We start from the raw sequence: 22455 nt of genomic DNA, 5'->3' as shown, positions 1-22455 counted from the left end.
CAGACTGAAGAATCCATCAGGAGGGCTTGTTACAGGGCGATACTAAAGCATTTCCTTGGTTCAGAATCTTGTTGTTCACCATTTAGTGCCTATAGCTTGTGCTTGTATGTAGAAACATTAGTAATAGTTAGGCATAGAATAGACACTCGTTACCAATGTTACCTTACTACTGTTTGTACCCTTGCAATTAGCCTACAGGCATGAATTTGCAAATAAAATATTTGTAATATGAAAGTAAAGTAAAGCCGTCATCCTCAATTGAGGTGAAGCAATGCAAGATGCTTTCCCAAGTAGCTAGTGGTAGTGCAATGCAGCTTTGCTACGGCTCGCATTTTTGGCCAGGCACACCGGGTCACCCCTACTCTTCTTGATAAGTGTGTTGGGTTCTTTTACGTGCAGAAGTTTGACGCTTGAGGCTTACGCCTGAATTTCTCTCATACACAGGGCCGCCGGCTTTACGCACCATCCAAAGCAACGAATGCAATCCCTTATAATTTATAAGTCAGCAAGTTTCCTTTCTGTTTCAGTTGTAGGGTATATCTTTACAGGGAGGGGTTGCTAGCCCGTCTCCTTTGACGTGCTTCAGGACATCTCCTTGAACACGGACCCTTATTTACGTCCCTTCCGAAAGACGGGTGTAGCCCCAACCGAGATGCCCTTCCCTGGACCATATGCATCTTCCCAGGACCGAATTTGAAACAAGCTTCTACAAAAACATTGAAATCATGACTCTACAAAATTGGGTATAGCTCAACAAATACAGAATGCTTACAGTAGAAAAAGAATGACTGTCTGATGTAATTAACGTAAGTGGTGCCAAAAAAGTCATTAACATGACAGGGCAGTTGAATGATATCATTATCTCAGGCACACAGGAAGTTCACAAGAACATTTAACCAGACAGAGCAGAGGAAGTTCTGGAGGCAATCTAATTAATAAGAATATTCCAGCAATGCCTTGTCAGCTGAATGGCTTTTAAATGTGTTATGCAGAAGTATTCTTTTTGCTCACATCAGAACATTTCATCACGACATGAGGAAGTAACGCTGTACTAGAGTGTGGTGATTTCATTAGTATTGAGCATATCCAAGTTTGAGTTATTCTGCAGGGAGTTTGAGTCTTAATTTATTAGGACATTTTTCCCAAAGTTTCTTGAAAATGTTACAAGCACATTGTGGCCAGTTTTTTTGCCTTTACAACAGTTTCTAATGACATTTCATACAAATTTTCTGTCTTTTGGATAAAACAGCGGAATAGAAAAAATCTTCTTCCCACTGTTTCCAAAATGAGCCCTTGAAGAACGTTTTGGTACATTTTTTGGCCGATTTTCTGTACCATATTTTCCACACAGCAACAAACACGATCATTTTGACCTCCACCTTAGAACGCTAACAGCTAATTGATGAGAACGTCATCTGCCCTGGTCAGCTCACAATCCCAGAGGTCAGTATAGCTACAATATCAGCTGACCTCCCTTCCTTTGTACTGACCTCTGCCAGACAGGAGGGCCTGCATGCTCTTTTCTGTAGGATATGAGCAGCCAATTCTTATTTCCCGTTATCCGTAGGGAAAGCTTTCTTAGTCCCGTAATTCGTAGCAAGGCGGAAAAATTTTGTGTAATCGCCTTCCTTGATTTTAGCGTAAAAAGTAGGGGGTTCTTCTGAATTCAGCTTAAAGCGTTGTCGAGACCCCCCATCCAGACCCTCAGAGTCAGACAGTGGTGACAATCATATCCTAGTGTGTACATCAGTGATGGACTGACCCAAAGGTCAAAGGGTAATGAACTGAGGTGGCTAATTATAGCTTCCCACACCACACCAGATGCTCCGTGCCCTGACCCATAAATCCCAGGTTACCCAGGTCCTGTACACTTGACATTTGTTACTGGTGTACCCATTCACTCCTGGGTCAGGTTTTGTCTTTCCCAGACCCAGTTTTCTGTGTTTCCCATGGCCTGTCTGTCTGTTTGGATTTCATACTTGTCCAGGACTTCAAATGTTTACCTAACAGCATCTAAATACTCAGAAATTGGCTTATTTTTGTTCCAATATTTTTTATTTACTTATGCTGAAATCTAAAACATCCTTGTATCAAACAAAATGTACGTTATGATAAAGAATTTTCAAATTGTTTCTGAAACAGCCATTATATTAAAAAAGGATACTTTGCGACATAATGAAAATACCGGATAAATAGGAAACAAACCTTGTGAAGTCTTCTCTCTTCAGTATTCTTCTGTCAGCACTTCAAAAAAAGGATCCTGTAGAAAAACAAGAAGACAGGCAAATTAAAGACACATTCCAAAGAATGTATGGATTGAGGAGAACTGATTTTTCAGCACTGGCCTTGGTGCTGAACTTACTTCCAATCACAATCAATCAATCCATCCATAGAGAATGGAATGATTGCAAAAACTATGGTCAAATCAGACTGTAAAATTTACCATTGATAACAAGACAGATTCAATGATTACATAGCATGGCAACTACTGATCAGCATGAAGAGAGGACTTAGTTTCCAGATCAAAATCAGCAGACAAAAGTACAGACTTTAGTGTAAACAGCTACGCAAAATACCACGGGTACAATGTACATTTACCAAACAATATAATCCCTCCACACTCTGTTCATCATATCAAGCGCACACACACATACACATACATGTATATAATAACAAGTATGTATTGTATAGAAAGACAATAACACGAATATTACAAAATGAATAAGCACACAGCATAGAATATGTTGCAGCAATGGTAAAGGGTGAAACGGCAAACAGAAAAAAGACCATTAAAAATATGAGTTACATGTACATGTATAATAGAAACAATACATGGTACATTCTTCACCTGATCCCTCCAACATATATATTCCTGATGTGACCACAATATGTATACTAATTGTTTACCCTCACTGTTATAGCACCCATCAAAAGTTAACAGCAAAATCATTTTTTAACAAATAAAGTAGAAACAATACAAATGTTGTGATGTACACTCCCTTCACCTGTCAGCCCTCCTCCAGTCCTTATATCACCATAACAATAATTTAAAGCTCCCAAAATTTGTACTGATTGTATACCCTTACTATTACAGCAACCACCATAAACAGAAAAAGACCATACTTTATCAAACATGAGGTAGAAACAATACAACGTTGTGACGTACCCTTCACCTGAGCCCCACTCTTCACTATGTGACCACAACAATAAAAGACCCTCCCCTAAAAGCTGAACTAATCTGTATTATGTGAAACGATGTTGCCATTTGTCACTTTAACAACCTCCAATAAATATCGTCTCATGTCACTCCCGGGGTAACATGGCGTGAAATTTGCCTCTGACAGAGGACTATTTGATTGGAGTCACTGAATTCAACGTGGTGCTAATGTAGCCCTGAAAATTAGAGATAACGCAATCTGTGCATGGGCCAGGTGGTAATATACTTAAACTGTAAAATTACTCAAGCACTGACACATTGGAAATAGACCTATACTAGCTATATGAGTGTGGAGTTTTACATTATCAGACTTGCAAACCAAATATAGATGGCACTGAGGGTGATGTAGAATACACCGTTATGTCTTAACCACCCGAAAAAAACACATATTTCAGTGCGAAATGCTCCTGAAGTTGAGAAAACTTGGTGTCCTCAAACAAAAAAATTAGCAACATCAATTCCAACGTCCGAATTCGATATTTGAATTCTTGACAGCAGTGCACAAATCATTTGATGGAAGTCTGTATGATACAAGTAGAAGCCCAATGTGATAACCCAAAATATCATCCGACCCAGAACACCTGTATCGAACATTATCACATCCCAGGTATATGCCATAAAATATCAGTGTACGATGTAACCCAAAAACTGAAAGCCTCCGATATAGCCGAGACATTCAAATGGGGTTGGTAAAAAAAAGGCAAAGAATCTAGAAATTATCTCCTCCACCCACCCACACCCACTTGCCAGGCCTCAGCTAATTTCTGCATAACGTACAACAGAAGCAGATAAAAGAGAACCTTCCCCCTGATTTCCCTAGATGGCCATCTTTTCAAAGCTACAGAGAATACTGCGGCTTCTCTGGAAAATTAAACACAGATACAGGTCTTAATCCAGTGACATCTTCCGTCATACTTTCTACTCCCAACAAATTTACTGATGTAAAATTGGCATACAGAAGCAGACATCATATAAATTCTTAATACTAGGCATTTTTGAATTATTAGAGTTCATTATGGTCGTATTCTGCATAGTAGAAGTAAATTTTCATTACCGGCAAAAAGCTTTCATGTCACAAAATCACACTGGATTGGCAAAATTGTCTGCTAAATACATTTTGGTACATCAAAAAAAAAAGTTCCCCAGTAACAGGCTAGGGGTGCCCAAGTATTCATACAAATTCTACAGAATTCAGACAAGTTTTATTCATACAATTCAATACTAATATGAATTTTATGGGATTCATACCAATTTTGTGGGATTCATACAATCCACTACTAAGAAACATACAAATTTTACGGAATACATACAATCCTTACTAATTGTAAAACTTGTATGAATTCCGTAGGATTTGTATGAATACTTCTAATAGGCATCCTTGAGTTGTGAATGATCATATCTGATGTACCAGAAATCACACATTAACACATTTTGATACAGAGCCGGACCTCTGCCTGGATGACCTCTTACAGCAGTAACTACTGATTGAAGATTGGAACACATCAATCTGTTCTGACTAATAAACGGTAACATTTATGTCCTACCTTGATGGAAACAGCAGGACCTACCATGCTAACAATCTCAGGAGAACTTTGTTTCTAATCATTCATGCAGGGAGGTCCCCAGAAACTATCGATCATCCGTGTGGACGGGGAAAATCTAAACTGGATAGGTTGGGATTAAAATTTGGCCAACCGTATCCTCATCAAAAATAAATATTCTGCACTACTAGACTCCATTTCGGACCGAGCCTGTCATTTTTTCTCTGTTATGCACAGTTTCTTTTTTTTAGCTGTGCAAGCAATTAGCAAAAAGCACCTCGTAGCAAATCAGAAAACCGTAAAAAATTAGGGGAATGGTAAAGGTAGTCCCACAGCCTTTTTGAGGCCGCAGGGGCAGAGGGTTGTTATCCAAGTTGTGTGTCTAGGGCACGGTATTGGAAGGTGGAGCCCAACCCTCTCCTCAATCCGTCTCCTTTTACCTCCCCAACCGAAGTCAGGTACCCATTTTTACACCTGGGTAGAGTGAGGAAAGTCGTGTAAAGTGCCTATCCAAAGGACACAACATGGGTGGCATGTCAGCGGATTCGAACCCAGGACCTCTGGATTCAAACATCCTGACCGTTACGCCAACCCAACGTCACAAAAACCACTTGGCAAAGAAGACGGGAAGAAAATAAAAAGCTCGGCAAAAAACAACTAAAAACACTTCAAAAAACAGTCAGAGCCGAAACTCTGCTTGGAGAGCAGACCGACCATCTCGCCAAGATGACCACTTTTTGTCTGACCCTAAAAGTTTCCCCATAGACGCAACTCATCTTGTGACTCTACATCTAATTATGTAACAAACTATAACATAACTTTTATGGCTACGATAAAAGAAAGACATGACAGCCGTGGGTATTATGATAGCATATGGTAAAGCTATAAAATCACAGTGAAGATACTCCAAATACATATTCAGCATTTACGCACAAACTCTACTCAGAATTTTATTAGGGCCGATCTTAATTCAACCCGATGGCGTATGGTTGACCCAGAGCCGGATCAATCCTGGGTAACTGTTTATTAATATGATTTTTGTCCAGGCTGTGGCTTCTAATATCCTGTTTATAGGTGTCATGGGAGAGGTTGTGGTGGGGTGGAATAACTGATGAGATTTTAAATCATTGCTATGATATGGCAGGTTATGAAATATTTATCGCTTCTGATTAGCTACTCGTATGACAGAATAGAACTCGTATAAAAAGTGCCACAGACTACCATGCACCCTGTAGAATAAGAATGATACTGTAAATGCATTTAAGTTCACATGGTGTTTAGTTCGTGCTAAGGCGAAAATGTAGTGTTCGCGGCAGTTTTAAGTTTGCGGCAGCACTATAGTCACATACTGCTACAGTATTGGACAGAAATGTTTGCGGTGGTTTTAAATTTGCTGTGAAACAGTCGCCACAAAAAACGCGAACATTAAAACGGCCGCAAACATTTCTGCATTTACAGTACTTTTTTCTTTCAAAAGGGAAAGAACTTTTACAGTTACCCAGGTACTGTTTTTGTAACACAATTTTCAAGAGAGGAAAGTTTGCCGATCACACAAATGTAAGCAAAGGGAAATGTACAAAATATTGGCATGGACTAGCCTATGAAAGTCAATACACTGTCCTCCAAACCAAGATTTTGCTTGAATTCTGCTTTGCTAGAAACTTTTCTTGGAACAGATGAAACCCCCTGTATGAGGTAATAACTTACACACAACTTCTCCATTCTGAGAGTTAACAAGATTAAAAGATAAAGAAGTCTTCAGTCTGCTTTCCTCTACTGGCCCCTGCCAAGATTGCACTTTTGAGTTTTGTCACCTTATCAGAATGTTGCACAGAAGTAAGACTTTTTGTCTCCAGTGTGCTGAGTTGTCTAGGAGGAGCTGGCTGGGACATGTATGGCACAGAAAGATGTCAGACCGCAGCAAAAAAGAGGGAGGGCTAGGAAAAAGATGATGCAAATTCTTAACCTTTAGCACGCTGATGTAGCCGTTTGGCACCCCATTCTCAATTGGTTACAGCTTTAGGCAGCAGGGAGAAGGTTAAGTCCTTCAGACAGAGTAAAGCTGAGATTATCACAAAGTTCAAAGCCAGGGTCATCCCAAGAGAACATAAAACAACATAATTACAGCATGTCAGCCACTCACTGCCACCACCACCAAACACACTCATGGTCAAGTTCGGATTTCACAGACCATCCATTCTGCCCGACCCATGCGGTTCCTGGGGCCAAGTTCGGGCCTTGCAAACAGATGGCTCCGGACGTTCAGTGAAAACACTGATGCGACCTTAGGGTTGACCTGTCCCTGACGTTACAACACCTCAGTAGGAAGCCAGGCTCGTCTAGCCGTGCGAGCCACACAGTGTGAGTTCATTTGTATTCAGGGGCCACCGACTTGTAACCGGAGCCTGGAGGTTTACTCGTGAGCTAGCATATGGAATAGCATGCCTGGGTGTTGCAAGAGAACATGTGAAATGTCCCTGTCAAGCTTAACTGACAATGTTAAAGGGGTGACCCAATAACTACAGGGGTCTGGTGTAGAATTTGAAATTGGTCCACACAGTTTGACTTTTGTCATCTTAGACAATTCTTGTTCAAAAGTTCTTCAACCCCAAGCAGTCTAGTACGTTTACAGTAACTCGTGAGCCAGCATATGGAATAGCAGGCCTGTGTTGGAAGAGAACCTGTGAAATATCGCTGTCAAGCTCAAATGACAATGTTAAAGGGGTGACCCAATAACTACAGGGGTCTGGTGTAGAATTTGAAATTGGTCCACACAGTTTGACTTTTGTCAACTTTTAAGACAACTCTTGTTGGAAAGTTCTTCCACCCAAAACACTCTTTTACAGCTAATCAGTATAGTGGATGTTCTAACCTTTAGCAATGTCTGCAAGATGTCTTTAGAACCATTCTTTTTTTAGTGTCCCCATCTAAGAAGAAAAAAGAATAGAGTCAACTACGTATTCCTAAAAACAATTCGAAAAGTTCTTGGGTAACATATTTTAGGACTAGGAGTACCGTGATTTAAGGTTTCAGTTATCTTTGTAGCTACTGATGGACTAGAATGCATTAAAGACTGTCTGGTATGCTTTTTTGTATGGCGACATGGCAAATGACCAAGTCTCAGACAAACACAATAGATCTGAGATAAATACGGACTTCCAAAGAACCCCAGCTAAGGGAAGGACTTGCTCTGAATATAATATATATACAGTCAACATTGTCCAAGAAGAAAACTCAGGAGACCGATGAAATCTGGTCTATGTGGACACTACAGACAGGATTTTAATGCTTGTGTCAATGGAAAAAATATTTTAAGATACCACAAAAAGTGGTCACATTGGCAAAATGGCCCTTAATATGAAGAGGTGGTCACTCGTACAGGTTGGACTGTATCTTTTGTAAATTTCATATGTATTGTGTTTGAATCTATTGCTTCCAACAAGCATGCACACCAAGATCATTTCTGTCAAACCTATACAAGTGACCACCTCTACCTAAAAACAACCTGGCCAATTATAATGTGACCACTTTTTGTTGGTCCCTTTGATAACTTTTCCCATTGACATAAGCATTAAGAATCCTGTCTGTAGTGACCACCTGTCCACATAGACCAGATTTTATCTGTCCCCTGAGTGGTCTTCTTGCACAGGTTGTACTGTAATTACATGCATGTATGTCTCTTCCATTACAATACAACAGTTTCCCCTTATAGATATTACCCAATAATCTATTTTGAAGAATGTTCCTATATTACCTTCATGGCACAAGCGTAATGTTACACAGTGAATTGCTTTTTGCTCCAAAAACTTTATTCTACAGCAGCTGTAATGCAATACTGCAAAGCGACAGCCTGACAATTTCACTGCCTCGTAATAAAACTCTAACAGTGATAGTTAAAAGCAGGGCATGATACTTTTATATGGTGACCAGGTCAATATGATATCCTATCATGGAGGAAAATTTGTGGTGTCAGCTGATCAGGGCCATATAACTTGACCTGTACTAAAATTTTTATGTTTCAAGCCTTCCTGAATTTATTTATGCTTAATAAATAAATACATTTCAGAAATGTCATAGCAAAACCAGATTGTTTTTTCTTTGCGACTACAGTTACTATTAAAGCAGTATACAGTTTTTGTATGTTTAAACTTGGCAACGTTAAATTAATACCAGTTATGAGGTATCTTTACTTTAATCAGTTCCAATAAGAGAGAAACATTGTCGTCTTTCCATCATTGCAGTGGGTGCATGTTATGGATTTGTTACTATAGTTATGAGTTCCCTTGAAACAGCTATCATCTTTGAATTTAAAGCAAGCATTCTTAACATAAACAAGATGTCATTGTGATCCCGATGGCATGACAGAAAAATCCTCAACACATGACCTTCACCTCAAAACTCTTAAGTTCACAATGATACCAACGTTATGTTGACACAAAAAAAGGCTTTAACGATAGTTTAAACTATGTACAACGCTTCTAAATCCAGTACAAGCCGTAATCTTTGGTCAAACATACCTTCATATGGAAAGGACCACTCCTGGAAGGATCTATTCTGGTAGGAACCGTACAATGAAGTCTGTTTGCGAGGTCACGTATTGCAGTTCAATATGTACTGCGTGTACATACCGACATTCCGCAAGCTGGTAGCAGCCCTACCCAGGCAGCTAGGGGTGTAATGTTTGGGTACAGGCCAGATCTAGATTCAGGGACTGTCCATGATTTGTAGTCAATGGGTTTATAGTATTATACACTGGGGAGAACCACTGACTATGCTGGCTGGGTATGACTGTTCACAAACCTTTACAACCAAACATTACTACATATTCAACTGTTACAATAATCTACAAACTAATCGATAAACCTAAAGGATGAGTAGAATAAAGATTTCAATACCGATTTTGTCTCTTTTCTTTCATAAATTGTATGAAAAGGACAAATTTGAACAGGCAGTGGCTATTGGTGAGCTCTGTATTGAAACAGCCATTACGTTTCTTGATTAACATTAATGGCGCGCCCTAAAAATTCATGAAGTCGGGGTCTCCAAACCTCTGTCTTTCCTTGGGGGTTTGTAATTAACCTCTGTCTTTCCTTGGGGGTTTGTAATTAATCTCTAATGACATCTTCTAGCATTTTAATACAGTAGAAAGGTGTCGATTTTTCTTAACAGATCAAAACTAGTAGGTACTATTTAAGCAACTGAATTGAAAGCACTAGCTGTACTGCTGATGGTAGAACATTACACTCACTTAGCATTTACAAAGGATGAATTTCACGGCAATAAAGCAGTATGATTATTCATTGAATTATCATAAATATAGCTCATTACTCTGGAGAAAGATGGAGGTACAGAATTCATCATACAAAAAACAATAAATCTTCTTGTCAGTACTGGTAAATTCTTTTTTTTTTCAAATTTCTTCTCAAACTTTTCCATATTGGCACCGGCTTTTACATATTTAGATATCTGCTTAAACAGTTTTATACATTAATTTTGTAAGCTATGACTTCTCCAAATACATATATGGATTTTTAGGACAAAACATAAACATCTATGAAAATGTGGTGAACAAACCTCCAAATTTGTAGTCCCTAATTTTTCCTATTGGCACAAGCATTATAAGAATTCTGTCTATAGTGACCACCTGTCCACATAGACCAGATTTTAGCAGTCCCCTGAATGGTCTTCTTGGGCAGTTTTGACTGTAGTATTACTTAACACCATCAACTATTGACTGCAATGTATAAAGCAGAGCAAGTGATCATCATTGAGTGCCCTGGGTATGAGTCACATGACATCATTGACAAACTACAAATACCTTGGGAATGAGAGCATGACAAATCTTCCTCCATCCAATTTATCAGATACAGATATCATCTTCACTAGGAAGTCATTCATCAACCTTAACTCATCATCTGTGACACACATAAAATACTGATTGCTACTATTTGAAAATGCTTTATGTTTTGCTGCAGGCCACATATTACAGCAAAATGTATTGCCCTATATTGTCATATCACAATTAGATTATAACTTGAACATATGACATGAGAAACTTAACTGCAAATCTCTAGTGACACACACTAAATATTCAGGTAATACATAAGTATGCGTCTATAACTCAGAAAAAAGACCTTCTGATGACAGATTTCTTAAAGATACGGGATAAAACTAAAATTTAATACAAAAACTGATAAATTCGTAAAAGATATTGGAAGAAAATGAAAATCAATACAAAAACTGGCAGATTTCTGTAAGATATGGGAAAAAAATTCAACAAATCGACAATCAAAATCAAGCAGATCGATAGATTTCTAAAAGATTGGGGAAACGACTGAAATTCAATACATTGTATACCATTGTCAAACACTTGCAGATTTTTGAAAGATATAGGAAAAATTTAATATCAACAATTTCAGATTTCTAAAAGATATGGAAAAAAAATTCAATACGAACGGATTTATAAAAGATATTACAATATGGGGAAAAACTCAAATTCTAAACAGACACTGGCAGATATGGGAAAAAACAGATTCAATTCAAACTGATTTTTTAAAAATATGACAATACGGGGAAAAACTAAAATTCAAAACAGACACTGGCAGGCATGGGAAAAATCTAAAATTCAATATGAACACTTGACACCAGGACACAGTGAATCGCGATTCATTATAATCTGTATGCAGAGTCACACCGGGCACAAAGACAATTAACCACTAATAACATCCGGCTCTGATTTTCTGACAGGAGTAAATATTTGAGGTGTGATAGGAAATACTTATTAGCAGATCGGAACCTGATAAACCAAATTTATGACGCCTTTCCCACACCTGCATGCATGAGGATGTATAATAGTTTATGGAAAGAACAAACAGAACGTGCATACATGTACATTACTAGGATAATCAACAAACTAAACAAAGCTGAGCCTACCTGCCCCTAATCCCTACTTGACATCTCTATATTTCAACAAATAAAGTTGAAGTCCCAAACATAAATGTAACAGGGAAAACAGATAACATGGATCTCTAGCGTATTCTAGTGCTAAACTTCTTATCTAAACTTCAAAACAAGCACTAAGAGAAAAAACAACTCAGTTTTGATTTTTTAAGTATTGAACGAATATAACATCTTACCTCACATTCATACAAATCATATCAATGTCCAGAAAGATTCCCAACTCAAAAAAGGAGCTTCCAGAAATTTGTGTCTTGCTCTCCCTACATAGGCAAACATTAAGCCTCCTTTTCCTGGCTTCTTCCTTTTATATCTCTGTTGCCACCTACATACTAACAAACAAACACCAAGCTAAGTCAGCTGCTATGAGGTAAAAACTCTATTTCTGTACAGGCTTACTCAGTGAAAGTTTGCACGTTGACGATCTGTCTGGTAACTTTCCTTTTCGTCACGGACAGTCTTAAGTAGCGACTGAGTCGGACAAAAAGGACAGTGTGAATGAAAAAAACATTTCCGAATCCAAAAACAGGAACTTCTGTTTTTCCAGCTTATCCCATCGCATGACCGAGGAATCATTTGATAACAAGATTCCAGCCAACATCAGCAGAGTTGTATAGACAAGGACTAAACTTTTACATGTGTTTTTAAAATGCTGTGTCTTTCCAATATTTTGGTGAACATGCAATGACTCACAACATATGAACAAAATTTCTGTATCTATCTGCCTGTCACAGTTTTTTTAGCAAATCAGGAGAAGGAACAACTATGACCCCTTGCAAAACTTGAGGGCCTGTAGGGGGAGTACACTGAGTTCAAAAGAAGTTGAACCCCCTACGTATTACGCTAAAATCAAGGAGGGAAATTACGCAAAATTTGGTTGCCTCGCTAAGAACTACTTGAACAAGACGGTTTTTGGTACGAATTACGGGAAATGAAAATAGGCTGCCTACGCCTTAAGGAAAAGGGGTATGCAGGCCCCAAAACTTAATTATAAGACTCTAACTTGCCTATAGTATTCTTTTCTGCCAATGACAAGGGTATCCACTTCTCTCAGCACAAAATGCTCTCTGTCCAAATCTGACATCAGTTTCGGGAGAAACCAAAGGCCACTTCCTACCGAAAACATGAGTGGCACAGTGCTCTCTTTTATATCATTATAGACTCTGCAGACAGTATGTAACCACAGGAAACCACGCACTGGCCACATAATCCTCCAAAAATATACTACAGGACAAAAGCAGTAATGCAACCCCGCTGCTTGGCCATATGGATGAAATTCAGTGGATCCGTGGGCCGGATTTCGATCCTAGGGTCGGCTCCAGCTTGGACATGTTGTAAGGGATTGCATTCGTCATTTCGGATGGTGACATAAAGCCGGCAGTGTATGAGGGAGCTTCAGGGGTAAGCCTCAAACCTCTGCACCTGACACAACAAAAGAGTCAAAGCCACTCCCAGAAGACATACTAATGGGAAACAGTTCTGAAAATGATGTTTTTATGAAAACAGTTAATGATGTCATGGTTCAGATTCATGTGATCTAAAGGTTGTGACACACACTGATTATATAAACATGACATCACCCTCCTGACTTCTCACTATTTACACTTCACAACGTCCCTGTAGAGAGATAAAGTCTTGGCAAACAGACAGTTCTACTCTTTGACTAACATTTTGCCCTAAAAGACTCACATCAATATTATTCCATAGATAAAAACGACAAAGCTTTAAAGACAAGACAGAGTCACACTTGACTGAGGCATAAGTAAGTCAATGCTTGGTATGCATCATCTTTTAAATGATAACCAAAAACTATACTCCATCTTTTTTTAGCCCTTCTTCACTTTTGATAACCACAAATGCTTCAAGACTACAAAGACATAACAGATTCTCAGTGCATATAAGGATTGCTTTCCTGTACACTGACTTATCTCTTTCTGCAACAGTAACTCCTTTTAGGGATGGTTCGTTAAAGAAGTTCCCCCCCCCCCCCTCAAAAAAAAAACACACACAGAAGTGACTCACCTTGAAAACTCCACAAGGTCTTTCGAAACAAGTGCTTTTTCCTTGTCTGGTCAGACAAGGGCGCACAAATATCACCAGACAGTTTTCTTACAATACTGCATCACTGCTTGGCCATCTTTTCCTTAGGTCTTCTTATTTCTTTCAAGATTTGTCTAAGACGTTACATGTGTATGACTAATAAGACAGTCCTTGAATGGCTAGTAAGAAGGGAAACAGTGTATGCAAGGTGGAGAGTTACTTTTTTAAGTTTTATCTTTCTTCCTTAAGCTTGCTTTTAACTTTATGAAAACCACTGCCAATCTGTCCATAACTTTAAGGATAAGAAAACAAGGGCTACCTTCTCAAAATGAAAATTTAAATGCACAACTTTATCATAAAGACAAAGGGGGAATTATTAGGTAACTTTGCCAAGAAGTTGCCTGAACACACACACTACACTGTGTATGCAGCCCCAAATAAGTTGTACTAAGCTCTTCACTTCAGCAATTCTGAGGCAATTGGGAACAATTAGTCTCTATAAAATGAAGGGGGTATCGCTGAGGTCCCCCAAAACTGTCTCTCCTTTCAGCTACCACAAGTACAAAGATAGCCAAAACCTTTACTGTGAAGGTAGAACAAATAAACTGCAGTTGTGTGGTCTGACTTTTGACATACTGGGGGCATTTTAGATTTGGAACCTACCAGTGAACTTGGCTCCAACAAGGAGGTCTTTGTGACTCCTTCCAGACAAACTTCTTAACTAGATCTGATAGTTTTCTTTGAAGTGCTACGAAGGACAGCATCTGAAGGAGCAAGAAGGAGACAGCAAGACAAAGAGGTACTTAAAGTTAAAGACACTGTGCGTGGCACATCATCTTGTTACCACCTCCACTTAGAAAATAGCCAAGGAGTCTACGAACTTGAAAGTAAAGAAAAACAGTATCACAGTTTTTAAGAGAAGCATATCAAACAAGCTATCTACCACTCAGAAATCACGACCATGGCATGTCCAGAACATGAGGTATAAAAATCGGAACTTCAACTGCAGTACTGTAACAAGTTGCTAGGGCACCTGAAATCTAATCATTTCCAAGTCTTATCAAGACCTACCCACTTACCAAATATCAAGACAATCTACCCAGGCCTTCTTGAGTTATGCTGTTCATCCACATACATACATACACACACACACACATACATACAAAAACTACCGTAAAATAAACCCAAAATGTTCCAAATAACGTCTACCTTTCCAATGCTGGACACTCACGTGCTAGATGCTTCTGCTAGAGAAAACGACTTGATAATGCAGACAATTCGGAGAGGAAACATCCCAACAATATAGTTGACAGGTAACGCTAGTTGTTGGGGGATTGGCTCTGATATTTTTCAACACCATGCATTAATGTTCCTGATAGAAGGTAAAGGAAAATAAATCCAGAGTGGGGAGTTTTTAAATGCCTTTCAAGCATGGAAAGAAGAAACAATTAAGTGTACACGGGAGATATAATGTCCGGACTAATCTTTCAGACACTGCCGACACTTACAATAGAAAATGTAAAGATGAAGTTGACCATTGAAGTCTCAAATTACACTTAGAATGTTTTGAATAACATCATGGCTAAGATATCATACAATACCTGTTAGAACTTCAAAACAAAGTTTCTAAGACAAACATGCCATCTTTCTGCACATCCATTCTGAGAACTCTTGAGTAAGTCTTGACTAAGCTAAAGGAAAACAACTTAAGGCAAACTAATAGCAAAGTTACTTTTCCTTTGTTGAAACCTTATTCGGTTTTTCCAGTTTGTACAAACAAAGGTGAAAGAAAGGTAAGAGAGATAGTATAACAAAGGGAACGTAGGAACAGTCGAGCAGGATTTTCAACACTCTCCACTTAGAGGAGACTATTATCAATTGGGCCCAACTGCCGTGTAGTCCTTCATTTGTTTAGTTGTAGTGGGGTGTATCCAGTAAGGAGGTCTCAGGTTTAAAGGGAAAGTCCGTCTGTCGCCACAAGATACTTTTACAACACATTAGCATATCCAGTAACCACTCCGGTATTTTTCTAGCCCCCAGAAGCCGAGGACCAGTTACAACATTGGCTTATGTGGTGTAAAAGTAGGGTGTTTAGCTCAAAACCCAGAGATCCTGGGGTTCGAATCCCCTGACATGTCCGATGTTGTGCCCCCAATGTTGTGCCCTTGGAAAAGGCCCTTAACACGAATTTCCTCACTTCACTCAGGTGAAAATGAGTACCTAGCTTCAGTTAGGGACGTCCCTCGGATAGGACGTTAAATGGAGGTCCCATATTTGAGGATAGTCACACTATTCCTACCTACATATTTCAATGAGGATGCATGACAACTATTGAACAAGACATCCTTCAAGTATACATACCATTTTACATACATACACACATACATACAAGTTGCCATAAGACGTTTTCTTCTGCAAACTGGTTAGGAATCCAACAGTTAGATCACTGTGGAATCAGGATTGCTAAGTGAGGTACTAAACTCGATTAGCTATCACATATAAGATTAACCAATGAGAATAAGTGAGGGACTAAACTTGATTAGCTGTCAGATAAAAGATTAACCAATGAGAGTGAATAATCCTGTTACCAATGGTTACCAAAAGAGAGGGCTGAAAGACCACACAGGAATTCCCTCTCTGTGTTTATCTCTGTATTAACTCAAGCCTCACCCTGCATTAGTGACAACTTTTTATACCTATTGTCACCGATTATTACACAGGGCAGGGAAACACCAAAGCACTCAGAGCCTACATTCACAGATATGTCAATGCTATCACTTAGTGATAGATAAAATAGGCCAACTCTAACAATCCAGAACATAGATCAGTACTTATAATATTGTAAAATAAAAGCAATAGCTTGTAAAATGTTAAAGATCATATACAATTCAGGACTCCTTTTGTAGTTCCTCTCGAGCTCTGTCTTAGCCTCTTACACTTCAAAACATACATACATAGTATCAGGGATCTCCCTAAAGAATGGAACAGTGGCGCACCTCCATCCTGTTCTAATCCCAGCTCCATCCTGTTGATTTTAAAAGTTAGGGTATTTTTTCCAATTTTTACCCAGCAAAGCCTGTAATTTTGCTCAAAACTAGAAATTTCAGATGTTAAGCTTAAGTTGCAGGAGTTATTATGTCTGAAAAAGGCAAAAGGCAACAGCCACTCTCCTTTTGAGAGTTGTGCGCCCCCCTCCAGACCTCCCCCCTCCAGACAGGTATCCTGTGCCTGGCACCCTCCCCCCATCCTGATATATATTTCTGGGGAGATCCCTGAGTATGAATAATACTTGTATGAAGTATTCTAAGTTTCAAAGATATTCAGTGTAATTGAGCTTTAAACTTCCAACAACTGTGGACCCCAGCTTGGACATGTGGCAAGGGATTGCATTCGTCATTTTGGATGGTGACATAAAGCCAGCAGCCCAGTGTATGAGCTAGGAGCTTTAGGCATAAGCCTCAAGCTTCAAACCTCTGTACATAAAAGAACCCAACACACTTATCGATAAGAGTAGGGGTGACCCGGTGTGCTTGGCTAAATACGCGAGCCGCAGCAAAGCCACGTTGCACAGAAAAGCGTCATGCTTCATCCTCAGTCTGAGGTGCTTTACCTTCTTTGCAAGTATGAAGAGAGTTATATAACTGCAATGCTGCTTCTCACAATGAAGACCTTGCAATTGCTCCTGAATGTCCACCCTATACCTGCTATATGATTGACAGCCCTGTGACATTGACATGGGAAAAAAATGGAACCCAAGGTCAGCAAGGTCACAACACCAAGTCAAAGGTCGAGACAGGTCATCTGTTTGACCCTCCCTCTTCTTTACAAAAGAGAAGAAATTGAAATAAGCTGGACAAGGGGAGAATCATGACAATGGGTACCTCACTCAGTCACTGTCATGAGAGTGTGTAGCAGGAATTCATTACTAGAGGGTGTTTTGTAGAAACGTGTAAAAAAAGAAGTGTGCAAAAGAAGCGTGGTGTATGCATTATTCTGTGACATTTTTGTTTATCTTAATCGTTTGCTTCTGTGTCAGGAATACAATTAACATTTGGCACTATTGCCTGATCACGTACAAACTATGAGCATACATATTCTATGACCCATTTTATAGAAAAACATTCTTTGAATAATTATTCCGTTCCATTAAAAATTGTGTTTTCAAGTATTTCTAAAATATTATGTCCATATTGTATATTACCAGCAACCAATATCATTTGTACAGTCAAACCTGCCCAAGGCGACCACCCGGCGGACCGAGCAAAAACGGTCGCGATGGACAGGTGGTCGCCATGAAGAGGATTCTACTCACATGTTTCCAGGTCGAGGTTTTCAAATACAGTACGTAAATGGATGGAAAATTATGTGAATTTAGACAGCATGACCCCCACCAGGTTCAATTCTGATTGACAGGAAGACCCTAAAAAAATTGCATTTTCCGTTATCGATGTAATAATTGTATACCGCTACATTGTGTACAAATTTTCGTCATAATTTTTACTACAAAACAATGGTTGCCTCGATGATCTCGCAGCGCCCTCCCGCATTCACACGTTACATTAAATAGTACACACACACACGCACATCATCGAAGTTTTAAGGACTAAGACAGATCCCTAGAAAACGCCTGCTGGTCTCAGCCTTTTTTGGGGCACCGACCGCTGGATGAAAAGGTCAAAAAGTTTTCGATCTGACAACTGAAGATGAAACGGAACGGTGTAATTTCGTCGTGCCGCGCCGCCAAGCTCTGTGCGACCGCACCGAAAGGTATGAGTCAGTGCAGCAGAACGCACAGCGTCCAATAAAGGTTTGTGAGATTCATGTAAATAAAAAGAAAATAAGAATATCAATTTTCATCAATGACTAGAGTATTTGTAAATGTTCATACACAAAAGCATCGTGTTTTAGAAAGGTCAGCGGTACACCAAATCCGGGCCGCGCCAAAATGCCCAAATCCAAGATGGCGTCGGGACCAAGGACAACATTTCTCGCCCGATGTTTTGCCCGCCGCGAAGTCATTTTTCGGCGGAATTTAGTAAGACAAAGACACATTTTTATTGAAAATACAAGAAATAGATAGTAATTTCTGTGAAATCTTACTTTTTGACGCCATGCACTACGTATTCGTTTTGAAAATTGAGTTTAAACCGAACTGAGTTTGCCGTAAACTATAAGATTACGATAGGCACAACAACATCACAAACATTTCTCTTTACAATGTTTATAGGGGGAACGTTCTATTTAAACACTTCATGGAGAAATCGATGATATAACATAGCTATTCCATACATTTTTGTCCTTATTTTGTCCTTTAAAGTCTTGAAAACATTTCCGTGAAATCCGACTGCAAAATGATCCGATGTCACCACACGCTTGAAAATTAGGCGGCCGCCATGGGCAGGGATTGTGCTCTGTGCGGTCCAAATTCGTGGCGGTCGCGGTCGCGTTGGACGGGTGGTCGCCTTGGGCAGGCAGCTTAATGTTTGTGCCAATGGGGAAAATTTTCGGGACCGAGAAAAAGCGGTCGCCATGGCCAGGTGGTCGCGTTGAAAAGGTGGTCGCCTAGGCAGGTTTGACTGTAGTTTCCATTTTCAAAAGTATCTAGCAGTTTGTAGCTATTAAGATTTTCCCACAATGAGTTTTTATATCGGCATGTTTCTGACAGAACCAAAAATTCTCTTTCAATCTATTCAAACTGCAGACTATTAGATACAAACAAACACTGTCATCCCCTGTGTATGTCTTTTTCCCTCACCCCTTAATTTAGATCACAAATATTGGGCCCAATGCAGTCAACATTCAATGGTCAGTTCTACTGGGTTTGCTCATGTGACAAAAAGCACCAGGTCCATAATAGTTTTCAGCTCAAAAGGTTCAGTCACTGGATAATCTGACCCTGGGTTTCCCAGGTTTTCGGCTAGCAACGGGGGAAGAATTTTCAATTGACCACTTCATAGGAGTGTGCTCAGCGGCCACAGTATTGTCAGGAGCACCAGGGTTACTGGTCACAATAAGTGAAAAGCAGACCAGAATAGAACATTGTCGAGCTCTCTTTCTCATGAATAAGACTTGAAAAACTTGAAAGTGCAGTTCTTTTTTAAATGTTTTAATTTGTCTTTTCACAACTTCAGTTCTCTTACATCATTGTCTTTCACAACTACTTTTACGGGGAACCAGAGAGGTTTCAAAGTTTCATACTTTTTCTCTAAGCTGAATTTGAGGTAATTGAATAGAGGACAAAGGCTTGTAAAGCATATCCCAGCAGCCTCTGGTGACCGTTGTCATTCAACAGGTTGGCTGCTGTTATGGACTGCACTGCTAGGTGGCTCTTCTGCACTGCTCCATAAACTTTTTTCAAGTCAACTGCTCCCCCTAAGTTTTATTTCATAACTGCATGTACTGTATTTGAGATCCTCCCCCTAAGTCCCCCTTATCTTAACATCTCACACATAAGTAACTTTTGAGTACAAAAACATACAGAATAATCCCTGTTCATTACTCTACTGAAAATCTGTACCCATATCTTTACTGGCACCGGCAAAAAATGGTGTCTTTCAGCCTAACGCAAAGAAATGCAGCAGTATTAGTATACCTAAGATGCTAATAGATAATATGCATACTTACTTCCATACACTGTCCAACTTATATCTAGCAAGCGTCTCTGGCAACAACTTGTTCAATCCATCTTCCTGTAATAAAGAAGATCTAAATCAGTATGATATGAATATTATGATATAATATCAACTTAATATTCCATCCAGTTCAAGAGATTTCCCATGTATGATTTCAACATGGTTGGCACTTAATCATTAATGAACACAAACAAAATAGCTTCATAATATCCAAACCTGTTATACCCAAAATGCAAATTTTTCTTTTCATGTCTGAAAACGAAAAGATGAAAAGTTCCAGGGGGGGAGAGAACAGTGAATGGATCAGCCACCCTTCCCCAAATGTCATTAGCATTTTGGGATCTATCAGTTGAGAGCAACTCAGTGGAAAATACATGGGTTGTAGCAGGAGGGGGTGGAAACTGATTGAAATCCAGCAGGCCATCAAGAATAGGTCGTCCAGATGTGACAATGGGTCTTTATCCATTATCCCTTACCATGTAATGCTGCGTATCTGGTTATGTGTGGACGTAAACACAGTGTTATGTGGCATTGTGTTGGTGTAACGGTTAGGGTGTTTGGCCCAGAAACCCAGAGGTCCTGGGTTCGATTTCCCTAACATGGCACTGATGTTGTGCCCTTGGGAAAGGCACTTTACATGTTGACTTTCCTCACTCCAAAGTGTAAAAATGGCTACAACATGACTTCGGTTGGGGAGTTAAAAGGCGGTAGAAGGAGAGGGTTGGGCTTCGCCCTAGACACAGTGAATAGCAACTCACTGCCTCTACAGCCTCAAAAAGGCTATATATATGGGACTACCTTTACCATTTTTTAATAGCTCTTTGTAATACTATTTTCACAGCAAAACATCATGTAAATTTTACTTTCTCACCAGGATTAACAATGCCCTGTTTTCTAGTGAATGACATGCGTGAAATACGCTAAATGCTCCTGGCTCCAAAATTACACCTTTTCAAGTCGAACTCCCAGTCTGTAATTGGGCTAGCAGACATTGAAGTATGATGTAGAAAAGTCATTCATTGCAAGTCATGGCTTATTAGTACAAATCTCAAGAAAATGTGTCAATCAAATGTCAATCTAGAGCCTCTGTGTTTCCGGTTACCCGACCGACCCTAGCCTTTTTTGGGGGACGACCACTGGCAAGGGAAATAAAATTTTTGATCTGACATCTGAGTGATGAAAATTCAAAACAGATCTTGAGTTTAAGTAGGCTAGAAAATTTTCTTACAGACTTCATGTATTTCTCACTCGGTTAACAGATATTAGTCTTTGAACAGTTGATGTAAGAGTGTGTAGTAAACATTGTACTTCTTTGTTCAGTTTACTGGTATACTCGTGCTTCTAAAATGTATGAATATGTAGTGTATAAAAAACAGCGTCCTGATGCATTCCAATTTTGCAATGTTAAGCTGTATTTGCCGAAATCTTTAAAAAAATTTAAAAAGATAAGAAAGAGAGAATCCCTACCCAGCTACCGACCTTAACTTTTCCCTTTACCTAAACCGGAAACAAAACACTTTTTTTCTTATGCCTAACCATTCTGTGCCTCATGTGTAACCAGGCATGGACAATAGATGGGGCAGCCTGCCAGGCTCCATTGTCTGTGGGAGGAGGGGCAAGATGGACAGGAGAGAACAGCCAGACCATCAAATAAGGAAAGGTGAGAACTTCATTGAAAACCAAGCTTTTCTCAACAAAGGGGCTCGTACTCGTAGCCATGGCAACATCTACGGACACGAAATTATCGTACGGAGATAGGGTTGCACTGTAGGCAGAGGACATCATCTGGACACACCTCCCTATTGAATTGTTGTTTTCATAGACCATAATCTTTAACAGTTTCAGAGGAGTAAAGAATAGGGTGCATAGGTGAAAGGGAAATACTGTAAATGCATTTAAGTTAGCGTGGTTTTTATTTCGCTGCAACGCTATAGTCACATACTGCTACATAATTGGACAAAAATGTTCACAGTGGTTTTCAGTTTGCGGTCAGAAATGGTCGATGCGAAAATCGTGAACATAAAACCACTGCGGACATTTCTACATTTACAGTACATTGTTGCTGCTG

At 39.4% G+C, this 22455-nt stretch overlaps 1 long non-coding RNA gene across 1 annotated transcript in view; it reads right to left on the bottom strand.

Moving 5' to 3' along the window:
- Window positions 1-2204: 2204 nt before the first annotated feature.
- LOC136442497 (uncharacterized) overlaps window positions 2205-22455 on the bottom strand; it is a 32868-nt gene continuing 12617 nt past the window's right edge. Inside the window, exons 2-3 of the long non-coding RNA XR_010757014.1 lie at window positions 20380-20444; window positions 2205-2260 (exon numbers count right to left, since the gene is read on the bottom strand). This is a non-coding gene — a long non-coding RNA (uncharacterized lncRNA). The remainder of the gene's footprint in view (window positions 2261-20379; window positions 20445-22455) is intronic.

The sequence above is a fragment of the Branchiostoma lanceolatum genome, chromosome 9 (genome assembly GCF_035083965.1).
Source record: "Branchiostoma lanceolatum isolate klBraLanc5 chromosome 9, klBraLanc5.hap2, whole genome shotgun sequence".
NCBI classification, from domain to species: Eukaryota; Metazoa; Chordata; class Leptocardii; order Amphioxiformes; family Branchiostomatidae; genus Branchiostoma; species Branchiostoma lanceolatum.
This window is presented reverse-complemented; position numbering and strand designations above follow the sequence as displayed.